This window comes from Drosophila grimshawi, unplaced genomic scaffold (assembly GCF_018153295.1).
Source record: "Drosophila grimshawi isolate 15287-2541.00 unplaced genomic scaffold, ASM1815329v1 contig_1377, whole genome shotgun sequence".
NCBI lineage: Eukaryota > Metazoa > Arthropoda > Insecta > Diptera > Drosophilidae > Drosophila > Drosophila grimshawi.
Window position 1 is genome coordinate 12,001,836 of NW_025062900.1, and position 14,995 is coordinate 12,016,830.

Sequence of the window (14,995 nt, forward strand, 5' to 3'; positions counted from 1 at the left end):
TCATAACGAAACAAAAGAAGAATTTTAGAATTTAATTGATTTAACAGTCTGTCTAGTATATCATTTATTAGAAGGCTTAAATGTTCAATATAATATGAAAATCCTTGCACTAAATATTATAAATACATTAACGTGGCGTATGCGTAATACCATCAAGTATACACTTTAAAATTAAATTCAGACTTTTAAAGAGTTTAGGTAATAAAACCGGGAAACCAAGGAAACAGCGCTTGATGCGCTTCATTTACGTTTTTTATGGCTTAATTTTATTGTCTTTGTGTTTACCCTTTTTTTTTAATGCGAGCATCGAGCATTAGGCCAAGTTAAGGGTTTGCTTGTTGGTAACGTATCTTGGGAAGAGCTTTTCCTTGTCGTAAAGCGCATAATTAGCGTAATTAAATACCGTGCTCCAAAAACCACTGCAAATCATTATTAAATCTTGCCCTGCATGATTGACAGATTACAACTCGCACTCGTTATGCTCACAAAGAATTTTTATACGCAATTTATTAAATTTAATTCATAGCAGACGGAATGCACAATATGAAACTCACGATTATTTTCACACAATTTAATTTAATAATTGATTTATGCATTTGCAATGTGCTGCTTATCAATGCAAACTGAGCCTCAATCACATCAAATTATATGATGTGTGTATATACATATATATATATTCACATATACATATATAGTGGGAAAGAAAGAAACATATACTTCTTTAATATGTGTGCAAATATAAAACATATAAACAAATGCAAACAATTTGGACGACCTTTTTACTTTTGTATACCATTTTGCAATAATGAACCGAACTGCTTTTGAATATTGTAATAATTAGACAGAGGGTAGTTCAAATATGCATATAAAAGAGCACTCGGATCAAGGAATAAATCAGATATTAGGTAAAACATTTGGTAAAACCAATTTCAATATTTTGCTCTGCAGTTAAAGTAAGGTCTCTCAGAAATTCGAATTCTTCTGGAATTCCTCTTGATGATATCCCAAAACTATGCTGATATTCTACTTAAATTTCATTCTGGCGTGGAGATACAAAATCTTCTTTTGAATCTTTCGGAGCAGCGCAATAGGGTGTCACATAAGTCGAGCATGCTTGTCAGACGCTTTTCTGCTTCTTTTGTTTATGTTGTGTTTGTTGTTGCTCACAGGAAAATAAACAGTTGCATTTTTCATATGATTAAATGTTGAATGCCCAGCAGAAGAGCAACATTACAAACTGATTAAAAATAAATGCAAATGTGTACGTAATTAAATAAATTAATTAAACAGTGCGGGCAACAACAGCAGCAGCGGTGTGGGGCACAAGAGTTAAGGGATACGAGACACAGCCACTTGACAAGCAACAAACAAACAGTTACAAAAATGGCCACAACTGAAATAACAAAGCTGATGTTTAAAAAACGAAACCAATTGAAATCGTTGGCCATTTACATCTGGTCTCTATACATGGCGCTGCTGCTGTTTGTGTTATTGTAGTTGTAGTTTGTAATTGTGCAGTTTATTTAACCATTTCGCATTCAAGTGCAAATTAAATGCACAGCGACAGCGACAACGACGACCTTTGTCCTTTGACATAAAACAGCAGCTGCAGTTCATTTACCCCTCGGGGCCGTCGAAAGACTGTCGCTAGACTGCAATTTATAGCGCTCTTGTCATGTCATCAATGCAACATAATTGCTGCCCAGACAGACAAAGACAACTAACTTGGCAAGTGCGCAGGAGATATGCATATTTATATATATATATATATATACATATATATATATTTATATAAATATATATCTAAATGTATATAAGTCACCTGCTACCTTTTAAATTTTGCATAACAGCAAATTGCAACTTTTAATTTTGGCAAAGCTTTTCTGTTATTTATGATATTTTGCTTTATAATTTATTGTATTTTTGCCAGCCGCTACAAGCCAAAATTTATGGGCACCATTTATTTGAATTGCACAACAAGCAACCACAAAAAAAATATAGAAACCAAGTGGTAAACTTAAAAAAAAAAAAAGACTGCAGAGACCATTAGTATTATTTTATACATCTATTGCCGAAATTTGTTCCCATTCTAAATTTCCAATATATATTGAAATCGAAATAAAATTTTAAGTATATACCTTCTCCTCATCTGTGTACAACGCAATACACAACGCCTTCATATAAATTACTATATCTGTGTTAATAAGCCTAACACAATAATGTAAATCATGTTGTTAACATTAGCGCATATTTGTCTGCTTACAAACGCGTCATGGCTACGGTTTCAATTGCTTCTCACACCCGGAACGAAAAGACTTATACAACCACCCCTGCTGGCCCAAAACCAACCCCCTTAACACCCCGCATCCGCACAATGCTTACAGTCCACACGGCCACAATTTTGTCGCTTTGCTTTGATTCTGTTGACGGTTCGGGAAAATTCTATGACGAGCAACTGTGGTGAGTTAACATATTTTGAATGTGCCTGATAACCGTCCGTGGAGACTGCTAACAGAGCCTGTTCGTAACATGAGCTGTTATTTACAGCTGTGCTTATGTTTACATTTAGCTGTATACTTATTCATTTTTTGGATTACTTTAATTAATTTTATACCTTTACAGGAAACATTATAAGCTTGAAAGGCATGGAAGGAGACTTTGCTAGCCCCACGAAGTATATATATATTCTATATAAGTATCACTATCCGTTTTAGTACTAACCGAGGCCTTCGACTCTTTTGATAAACAAAGTTTTAATCTGAGCAAGAAGCTGAGCATATTTAAATTTTAATGAAATGTCCATTGTGTGCTGACAATTTTCGAATAAATAAATATGCCTTTGTCTATGTAAAATGTACGTCAAATAATTTACAAATTATGAAGCTAATATCAATTGACAATCATTTAGCAGATATTTCAATAGCAAACCACACATACATTTAGAGACGACAAAACTTTTGAAAACACTTAAAATGCATAAGATAACACATTTTAATTAGGAAAACCAAAGTACATGCAACTAACTGTCAGCTTATCCTAATCAATACAATGCCTGCAGTGTTCCTGGGATCTGTAGGCTTGCAGCCCAAACCACAATACGGTCATCATCAAAGTGAATTGACTTGTGTAACTGGACAGTCCTGTCTATCTGCCTGTCTGTCTGTCTGTCTGTATGTGTGTTTGTAGGTGGGTGTGTGTGTGTGTGGGGGTGTGTGTGTGTGTGTGGGTGGGTGTATGTGTGTGTGGGAGTCTATTCATGCGAATAAATCATAGTAGTGAAGCTTTAACTTGGTATGTGAACGAACTCCAGCCGCAATAAATTTCAAATTGAACTAAACTACGTTGCACACAGCACTTAAGTTTACTGACTGCCTTTTGTGGACTCAACACACACACGCACTGTATATGTGTATGGTTGTGTGTGTGTGTGTCCCTGGTGATTGTAAGTTGAGATTGCATTGCGTTTATTTGCAAAGACTTCATTGCAAAAGTCAATCGACTCAATAAATTATTTTTAAAGCAATCAAAGCTGCTTTGGCGACAAAAGTACAATTCAAAAACTTTGCATTTCACCCACACACAGAAAATAAAATTTTGGTTCCATTTAAATGGAAGTACCAATATAAATCAAGCGAAAGCTTGCAATAAGATGTAATCGGCTGGTGTCAGTATAATACCAGCTGATCAATCTTTGAAGGAAGTCCACAGAAACTTACCTTTCAGCTTTAATGACTTTAGCCTTCCCAGTGTGGAACGAGCCTTTCCACAAATTGATAATTTTGTCAAAGGAGATCCGATGAAAAATAAAGAGGTCTCCTATTGTGGTTTCAGCTCTTTATAATATTACGTTTAAGGTTGGAAGGTTGATTTTCTTAGAACTAACTTAGGAATTACTTGCAATAAGAGTAAATAAGGCGTTGAATTTAAATAAGAAATTAGATTTCTGTTTTTAGAAGATAAAATATTATCTTTCTGGTATACAAAACAGCATTTAAGCCGCATAAGGTCCAGCAACAAAATTCATATTCCCAAGAACATTTTCTGAAATGCTATTAATTTATGGGAGAGTTCTAGTTTTAATCAAAACGTGCATAAAATTATTCTCAGCATATGAATTGCCTTTGACAATTTGTCAATTAAATTCATTGAGTTTGGGTGAGGGGAGTGGTTTTGGCAATGCTTCACATGTGAAATTAGCCAAATTATTGGAGTAAACAGGTCGAGAGTCGACTAGTCGTCTTGTTTGCGCTTAAAATTTAATTTCACGCACAATTGAGTAGCATGCATAATTTTGAGCGGCGTAATAAATTACGTCTGTTATTGCACACGGGGAGGCTCACACGCAACAACAACAACAGCAACAACTACAACAACAAAAGCAATAACAACAACAATAACGACAACGACAACAACAAGAAACAGAGACCTCAGAATCGACCGCACACACAGGCGGTGCTGCTGTTTGCTGCCCAGGCAGCAAGGTCTGGGGTGAAAAATAATGACCCTACGCCCTGCCCAGGCCCAATCCCAGCGCCAATGTCACCCTGCCCCCTCAGTTACATCCAGTATGCTGCAATCCCGGTTGCATTCTACATCCTTGTCGTCCTGTTTCGGTTGCTCGTTTGCTGCGTTCATTAATTCGCTGCCATAAAATAGCCGCCTGTGGGTGGTTGAGGGTTTGGGGGTTGAGGGTTGCATATTTTGCAATGCCTGTGCATTTGCATACTTTCAGGCGGTGAACGTCTGCAGGCACCTGTTACCGCGAGTGTTACTCGATATGGTGCCGTCGGTGTTGCTCGGCACTGGCACAGGCACAGGCACAGTGTAGGCGCCGCATACGCCTACAACACATGTCTGCTCATAATTAATGTGTAAATTGTAAAGCCGAGCTTCGTCCATTTCCTTCATTGTGGCCATGTAGAACAGCGGAGGCAACCAGCCCGACAACAAGACAGCCCATGGCTGGGGCAAGCACAGTTTGCTGCTAGCCTAGTTAATACAAAAACAATAACAACAACAAAAATAATAACAACAACAACAACAACATCAATAAACGACTCTGACCCGGTACATGCTGGGCTAAAATGCGTTTTGACGTTGCGCAAAGCTTAATTGCATTTTGGGTTCATGTTCTATGGCCAGATCGTAGCACCTGGTTCCAGGTAGGCAAAAGCGATTTGGCGCTTGGACACCAAGCAATTTATTTATGCTTTTCATGAGTTTAAATTGTTTTACCTTGGCTCTCATATACTATGAGAAATTAATGAACTTGTGCTGCCATCCTTTCATCATCTCTGATATATTCCGTGCCCACTTTGATAAAAGCTCAAAACAGACTTGTTGATTGCGAACGGGTTGCAAGTTTGTCACTGACATTATTTTTGGCCAAATTGAAACGATTTTGAAAAGCAATAGTTTGAAGTTTATGGCTTGACTTGGCACTCTATGCCAAAAAATGCACTTGAAGGTTTTCAAATCAATACTTAATAATACTTCATTTAAAGTTGAACAAACCCTTTTTTCAAATCACAATTAATGTTACATCATTTTCAAAATGTTATCATTTTCTTTGTTTTTCGATATTTTGAATTCTAAAATAGCTTTATCTGGAAATTCGAATTTTTGTTGTTAGCGAAAGTCATTTTAACCAAAGCTCGAAAGACAAATTCTTTTTACAACCTTGCAGAATGCATTATAAAATCATCGTGAAATTTGTAATGTGTTAAAGGAGATGTTCACGAGCTATAAGAGTATTTATATTTTTAAACAAATTAGTAACTAAGAAGGAGCTGACCGGAGCGGATTGCTATTTTAAACAAGCTTTAACAATCGATTGGTTTTAATATTAATTCACAAAAATTTAAATGTCATCCGTTGAATTTCAGTCTCCAAGGGTATATAAACTACGGCATGACTAGAATAACTATTCTTTTTTAGGTTAACGTGTATAGGGTCTTTGATTTTGTAGCTGCAGCTTTGGTTGCAGCTTCAGTTACTGGCACAGCAGCAACAAGCGAAAAACAATTGTTGTCCTCCCTGGTCCTGGTCTGCCATTAGTGAGATTAAAACTATGGGCCCCATCAAAAGAGAAAGCTAGCAGAGGAGAGGAGTAGAGAGGAGGAGGAGGAGGAAGGACTGATGCAGTGCTTGGTCTATGGCTTTGTTTCATCTCGAACAATGGGGCGTATCTCTCGTAATGACGCAATGCGTACACATACATTGTGCTCCTCAACACAATTGCCATAGGACACCCCTTGCACCTTCTCCTCCTCGCCCTTCCCCCACCTTTGACCCCCTTTTTGGGAAATGCAATGTTAAATGAGTAAAAGTGCTATATATGTAGTGAAAGAGATATATAGTTGTGTGATGCAAGCATCCATAACAAAACAGTTGACACAAATGCAGCTTAGAATAGAATAGTTGTGGGCGTGGCACGGGCAAGGGGATGCTCTCTGCGAGGACGGGCAGGTTGAGTGTTTGTTGGCTATCTAATCTAGCTTTGATGGTTTGACAGCCATTCATAGCATTTGGTCGTATGAAACGCAGTTCAATTTGCTTAATTTACCATTGTCCTATGCACAAATCAAAGGGGGGCAGTTGCAGTTGCAGTTGCAGTTTTCCAGTTCTCAGTTGACAGTTCTGTAATTGACAGTTGAAACTCACAAAACACATTTGGCATAAGCTTGCATTGAATAACCGTAATTTGTAAAATGCCCAATAATGCACATTAAACCAGCTGCCATTTTAAATCATGGCCATAAATAATGCAAGAAAAGTCCGATTAAGTGTTCAGCCCACAGCAAGCCTCTCCCAAAATAGGGAATAGATATCACACCAGAGAGACAGTGAGAGATAGTTAACAATATAATAAGTTGACCTTTTAAGAGTGTCATTTAATTTATATTTTCAGCTGAAGTTCTTCGCTTTATTTCAATTGTAAATAGAGTATAGTAAAGTTTATTTTAATGATCAGGATATCTCCTCTTTATTCTAAGATAATATGATAAACTTGTATAAAATGTGCATATATTTTCTAAAGATCATCCAAGTCCAGGTTAAACTCAAATTGTTTAAAAATCTAGCTCAGCTCCTTTTTGAACTTAAGCCTTAAACCTTAAAATATGAAAAGTGAAAAATGTATAAAATAAAATGCCGTCTGAAAATGAAATTTTCCACTCTTTTGCCGAAAGTTGTCCAAACACCCTGAAACGCTTGAGATTCGAAAAGTGCCTGGCGCCTTTCTTGTGGTGACTTTGATTCATCTTTGGGGAGGAAAGTTAGCTGGAAATAGAAAATGTGCGCAATGCGCGGTTACAAATTGCTTGGCGGACTTTGTTGTGGCTTTTGGCCAAGTTTGCGTCATTTTGTACTTATTACCTGAATCAATTTGATTACGCGGCGTCATATGAGTTATGACACAAATTTGAGTTGCGCTGCTTTTGCATTTGACATATGAAAAGTGGGGGAAAACCCATTGCAAGTTTCAGTTTTTGGGTACAATCAAATGGCACTCATATATCTTAAAGTGCACACAACATCAACGTGGCTTGGGGCTCAATGCTGTAGGTTGGGGTGTTTGTTGGTTGAAATAAAATTGGTTGGCTTGTACGGCTTGTGGCTCAGCTTAAGCATTGTGCATTTGTTTGCCTGGCAATACGGTCGCCAGCAGTTTTTATTAAATTCTTACAAAGGCTTCGCTTTCGCAGAAAAAAAAGGAGGCAATAAAAATCATTTAACAAAGTCAAACAACAATAAAAATTAAACTTTGCCGTCAACACAGCAGGGAGCCGAAGCAGCAGCAGTCAAGCATAAAAAGACGCAGAAAGGCAGAAAGTACATAACATAAAACGGAAAGAAAATTAAATAATAAATATAAAATATAAATAAAGCATAGAACTGAGAACTGCGAGCTGAGAGCTGAGAACTGAGAACTGGTAACTGCGACAGAGCCAAAAACTTTTCCAAATTAATTTTCAAATCTTGCAGCAAAACTCTTAAAAGTCATGTGTGTGTTATGTGTGTTGTCATCGTGCAAGCAGCACAACAGCAACAACAGCATTTGTTATGTCATGCCACAGAGAGACGGATTGATGGATGGATGAATGGATGAATGGATGGATGCTGGTTGAAGCCAAGGGGCAACGGCATCTCATCATAAATCAATCCATTTGACGACCTCAACGATGAGCAGCCGCAGGATTGTGACGAATTTAATTACACTTAAGCGAATCTTACCAACGCCAAAGGGGGAGGAGCAGAGGAGCAGAGGAATAAATGAAAATCGTCATACAAACGGCTTTCTCCTCGCCTCAAGTAAATCAATTCTATTAACTTCGATTCGTTGCATTGCAATAATGCTAAGTGCTAACCAGACTGAAGCATGACTTGAACAAAAGACCAAAAAGCCAGGCCCGAAGATAATCAAGCAAAGACGAAGAACATTTCTTGTTGGCCAACAGCATTGCCAAAATTCCGTTGGATTGAAGTCGATAATCGACTTGCTTTGAACTTAGTTTCATTTCGCATGACAATTAAAGCACCATCTTGAATAATGATGATGTTGCATTGCAATCAATTGCAATTTATTTTAGCATATTTTACATAAATTTAATCATTAATTTCTGATGAATGTAATGACTGCCTTTATAAATAAGAACAATGAAAGTGACATCTTAAGCCAATTTATTTATTGCTTTTCAGATAGTTCTCAAACTAATTTATTTTCTATACACTCAGAAAAAAAAAGTTCAATCTTTCAACGCAATTATTATTTTATTTATTTTTATTTTTTTCAAATCTGAAAATAAAACACACACTTTGTACTAATTCTCTGAGGAATATTACAAATTTTCATCAGTTTAACCCTCTATCAAACTAGAAGACTTTAAATGTAGTCATTGGCGTCAATTTAAGTACCTCAAAATATTTTACACCTAGCTCGAAATTCATTAAGTGATTCAAATCTACAAAATTCTCAAGAATGTCATCCGTCACATGCCTGACATTATTCTGGCATACAAATGCGGCTATAAGCTTTGCATTTCTTAGCCTGAAATCATTACCAGTATTCGCTGTTGCACATCGCGAATTCACCGTTGAAATTTTGTGGCTTGCTCATCAGCGATTCGCGTTGGTTGCGTGGTTAAGCCGCACAAACTATTTTAGCAACTGCTGATGGAACATGTAAAATGCAAACGAGCTCTTTTGGCATGCATAAAACTTTCTACTTTCTTCTGATTTTTTTTGAAAATTTGTTCTTTGATTCTGTGGACAGTCACTGCTTCAATTACATTTTTGAAGGAAGTAAATACTCTGGAAACGGAAGCAGCACTCAGTTTGGTTGGTTGGGCAGGGGAAGCACCGCGGAGGGTATCGGGTAGGGGTGTGGCAAGTTTCAAGTTTGTCATGCGAAAATCATACAAAACTTGGGTATTCGTGTGCTCACAAAAAGTAATTGAGGCGGAAATCCCTAATTGGCACCTTCAAGTCAGCGCCAAAGACGACAGCAAAAAAAAAAAAAGAAATGAAGAAAAAAATCAAAGCCATACAACCAAAGATGAAGAAGAAGACGACGACGACGAAACTGACAGCAAATGATGAAAACTTACCACCACCAAGCCACCACCACACACCACCAAATGCCACCCGGCTGAATCTAATAATTTCGGCGGGATGGAGAAGGGGCGTGGGTTCCTTAGGCGTGGTTTTGGTTGAACACGTAGTCGCATGCAAATGGGAAAACTTTGCTCATCAGCGCGCACAAATTGAGTGAAATTATCAGTTCAAGTGAAATTTACACTTGAGTGTCGCCGCTCTCAACTCGCAACGCGTAAAGCGCGATTTGCGACATGCCACTTACCACTTGCCGTTTGCCACTGCCTCTGGTTATATTTTATTCGCAATCAGCATCAAATATTCATCTAGACTATACCCTAAATGCAGCTAATAGTATTTCTTGCATTTCTTGCATTCACATTCTCCACATTGCGCATATCCAATAAGAGTCTACGTGCAACATGTGAATGCCAAAATTACTGCTTGGTAAAACAGCTAATATAAAACCGATAATAAGCATTTTTGTTCGTTGTCTTTGTAAAATGAATAATAAGACAATTAATTAACATATATTGCTACATTTCATTTAAGAATGAAAAAGATTTTATTTAAAGTTATAAAAAATTATTTAAAAATACTTAATAAATTATAATTGTGTTTTATCATAGCTTTCTTGAAATGACAGCTGTTTATGACAATTATATAGCGATTTATGACAATTCTTATATTATCGTTACTCGTGGCGAATTGTTAACATTCGCAACATACTTTTCGATTCTTGAATATATAAAATGTTGTGCCTTATGGAGAAATATACACAGCAGATATGTTGTTAGTAGAATCAGGCTGTAAAACTGCTGTCGAGTTGATTAACAAATGAATTTTAATACATTCTTTGATTGAGTGCACATTTGTAATATTATTAAAAGAATTGTATCTGTATTGAAACATTTTTTTCTCAATGGAAATTCAGGAAAGTTAGCAACTATTAGCTGTTTGTCCAACATATTGGAATGCTAATTAATCATTTATAATAAATGATTTGTTATCAGTGTGTTGCATAATTGAGGACAGCTTAAGTAAACCCTCTTTAACCATCTCTAATGGGTGTAGTGTATGTAATTATACAAAATCCAATTAAACAGACCAAACTGCGACGAAAACATGTGTGTCACATCCTGATAATTTCGCATCTGCGCATTTGGCAACAGCCGTTTTGGCCTAATTAATGGCCAACTGCGACTTGGCAACGACATCTGCAAACTTCACAGATACTTTTTTGCTGCTTTCTGCTCGTTGAGACTTGAGAGAATTGCAATTGAGTTGAGTTGCAGCCAGCACAGAATACCAACCACATAGACTCATATTCCAGATGCTAGATAGTTAGCTGGGAAGTTCGCAAATTGCCATAAATTGAATTGTGTTGGACGTTTTAATGACTTGCCTAATGTGCGATAATTTGGCTGCTAAGAATGTTGCCAAAATTTCAAAAATTGCCTTGGCCAGAAATGCGATATTACAGCGTCTCATAATTAATTAATTCTTTTCAAAAACAATGTTTCCTTCTGCTGAGTGTTTTACTAGTTCGTATTTTTGGTCTGTTTGTGGAGAGTAAATTCTCATTCAACCGAATGATTTCGCATAGTAAAATTATTCATAATTAAAAGGCACACTGTTCTGAACACAATCAAAAAGCTAAACTGCCCGCAGTGTGATAATAAAGTTCATTCATCCCTATTGGTGTACCTCAGATCATTATCTTTAACTCTAACTAAGCTAGTACGCATTTAATACAGACTTGATTCTAAAGTCTCAATGAATTCTCAATTTTAATAATGCTATTCATATAATTATGTAAATACATGTTAATATATATAAAGATTCATAAGATTTATTTAAAGATTTTACGTTTACTAAATTTGCTTTGATAACACTAACAGTGAGTGCTGCTCTCTAATTTTATTTTTTTTGGGAAAGCCCAAAGTGAATCGGCATTTTTGTTTGCTGATAAGTCATGCGTCATCTTCTTAATCTTTTTTCATATTTCATTTCATGCTGCTTTTAAATTTATAAGCACAATTTTTGGTAGGCATTGATTTTGACTTGGAATTCATTTAAAAAGAGGGAGTGCCTTAGATCACGATTATCCGATTATGAAATACACTATACCCAGCCAATACATACATATATATACTTATATATGTGCATAAATTTAATCATTGATCGTATTTCAATGCTGACAATTAAGAGCAGAAGTTGAGCTTTCCTCAACTTTTGAGAAATACTTTAGCAGCTACCAGAGAATAAATAGAATTTGCGTTGAATACCAGCTAGCTTTATACAAACAGTGCACCGTAAAAGGATTCATTAATTCTTCGCTTTCTTCGTCTTTAATACTCTACGTATATTTGCACATCCAATTATTTTTCCCTTTATACGTCTTTGTTGATCAACTTTTATTTTCAGATATCGCCATCGTTCCACAAAATATTGCATGAAGTCAACTGCAGTCAATCATCTCAAGTTGCCAAACTGAGACTGCCGCTTGCCACAACATTTCCAATGCACACCGATAGCCCTGGCGGCCTGTGGAACTGTGCAACTGTGCAACAGTCATTAGTGGAGCACACAATACAAGGCCGAGTGCACACACACACACCCACACACACACACAAGGCAAAATCCAAGTTCATTATTGCTACAGAGTTGTGTGGCAAGCGCAATCAAAACCAAAACCAACTTCTACCAACCGTTGCACACATGTCGTATACGTAATGTAAATACACTGCAAACTGAAGCCGAAAGCAAAACGAAAACTGTACGGAACTGAACTGAACTGAACTATGGATGGATGCGGTCTATGCGATTGATCAACTTGCGTCCCAAAAGATGCTATTTACAAAAGGCGGCCAAGAAAATGAGCAATGCATGCCACATAAATTAAGCGACCAGAGGAGTGTGGAGGAGGGGGAGGGGGAGGTAGGAAAATGTGGAAACTGATGCAGAAGCTGGCGAGCTCATCAGCAAAATGTAAGAGCAGCAGTTGTATGCTCCTTCGAGCTGCTCGACAAGTGCTATGCTACAAGAATAATTGACGACGACGAAGGATAATGAGCGTAGAATACACACACACACACACACACACACACACACACACACACACACAGACAGCCATCTGATGGGTAAGCAGACAGAGAATGGCAGGCTCGTTGGCTGGCAGCCGGATGCTCCGCTTGCTACCCATTCTGGCATGTCTATCTGGCTATTATAATCCTGCGGAAACACTTGAAAATGATGGATGAAAATTATCGTTTTCTGCAACGCATGCAAATCCGCAAAATTACTTTCGAATGATTAATGCAGGGCTCCGCTGACGCATTTTCAACAGCTAAATGCAGTGACTATCGTTTACATCATCATCATCATCAGCAAACACAATTATAATTGAAACAGGAAACCAAAAAAAAAAAACAACAAAAAAAACGAAGCAGAAAATAAAAGAGAACAAAAGGAAAATGGCGAAAACATTTGTTGAACTTCATTTGAAATTCATATTTAAAATATTCGTCAGTCAATTAGAGAGCAAAAGACTCGACACCAAAATTTGCATTCGAGCGTAAAATTATCAAATTAATATTCAGTCACCTCGAGAATGGCATTAAGGATACTATGTCTGTCTGCCTGGCTGTCTGTGGAGACACAGGACTCCGCACGACTGTTCCAGGCAATAAATGTCGACAAGTTTGCCATGTAATTGTACGTATGTATGTATGTATCTGTGTGTGTATGTAAATTTTGTCAGCGTTGCGCATATTTTTGGCAAGTTGTCAACGCAAATAAGAAACTTGCTTCCAACAATGTGAATTTGATGAGACATTCAAATATGCCCACTCCACCATTGAGTTTTTATGTGTGTGTGTGTATGTGTGTGCATGTGTGTGTGTGGTCCAACCTTTGCTAATTGGAAGCCTAAAGTTAAACCAAGCACAAGTCAGACACCTTTGGAAATAATGCCTCAATGACACTAGCTTATATACAAAATATGAACACAAATATACAAATATAATCGCTCAATGAAACTACTCCAAGACTTAAGCTTTTCAAAGGAGCTTACGAATTGTTTAAATATAAAGGAACTCAATTATAACAGAAGTGAAAGCTTTCAAAAGAACTTTCCAACCTTTTCGAATTGGAGAGTTTCAAGGAACTATTTCAATTCAACTTTAATAATATTAATGTAATTAGTTAATTAGTTCTATGTTTCCATTCTACTTAATTAATTTATCTAGTCTAGAGACTTATCTTTGAAAATACTCGCACATCTGTTAGGGATCAACAGCAGACAAACCAATATGGAATAAGATATTTGGGTACTCGTATCCTGCACTCCATCGGCACACATAGAAAAGCATTCGCTTTAAGTTAAAAGCTGTCATATGTCTTGGACCATTCCAGAACGTTTGCCCATCCATTTAAGGTGTTTATATTCAGTATGCCATTAGCACACATTGAATGGCTTTGATGACACACTTAATGCATTCAAATTAATGAGTATCGTCACAAAAGAGTTAACTGAATTGCCATCAAATAAGGCAAATAAACGTCGAAACGCATTCATTGAATATTCGAGTCCATTTGGGGCCATTATCAAATTTTAAATGCTCTGTGCCTAGTGGCAAGTATCCTTGAGCCTTGATATGCATACATACAATAAAATCGACAGATAAAATGAGGTCGCCAGCCAGCAACCAATACGTGTAACAAACTAACAAGCCATCAAACCACCCACCACCCACTGCACCACATGCAAATCTGAGGCAGACTCGGAGGCTCGAGGCTCAATTGTTCCTTTTTCTATTTGCTATTTGCGAGTTGTGTGCGTCTGTTTGTGCCTCTGACCACTTGGCTGTTTGAATGGATGTCTTCTTCTTCTCTTATATCCCCCGTCTTCCCCTGCGATGCCTCCCTTGGTCCTGGTCAGTTTTTATCTGAAGCCAAAGTGGAATATATTGAGATGGCCCGACAATGCACTGTGAATTGTGGTGGTTTGTATGGGTATATATTGAAGTATTGGACGTCGACATGGACATTCTACTAGCTGAAGCTCGGGCTGGGCACATATCATTAAGTTTGCACAATGAAGCACACACACACAGGCACACACACAAGCACACACACACACACACTCGTCCACATATTTTGTTTGTCAGACGAAAGCCAAAAAAAAAGAAGAAAAAAACGAACGAATAGAAAACCATAAAAGCGTGGAACGGATAAGTGTGGAGCAGAGAATGGATGGAGGGATATGGAGCAATCTATTGTTGCCTGCCACTTTGTTAAATTTTTCAATCGAACATTGCGGCTTCAGCGGATGTCTTTGTGGTTGTGGCTATTTCAAACACAATTGTTAAATTTAAAGAGTTAAGTCTAACGAGGCACA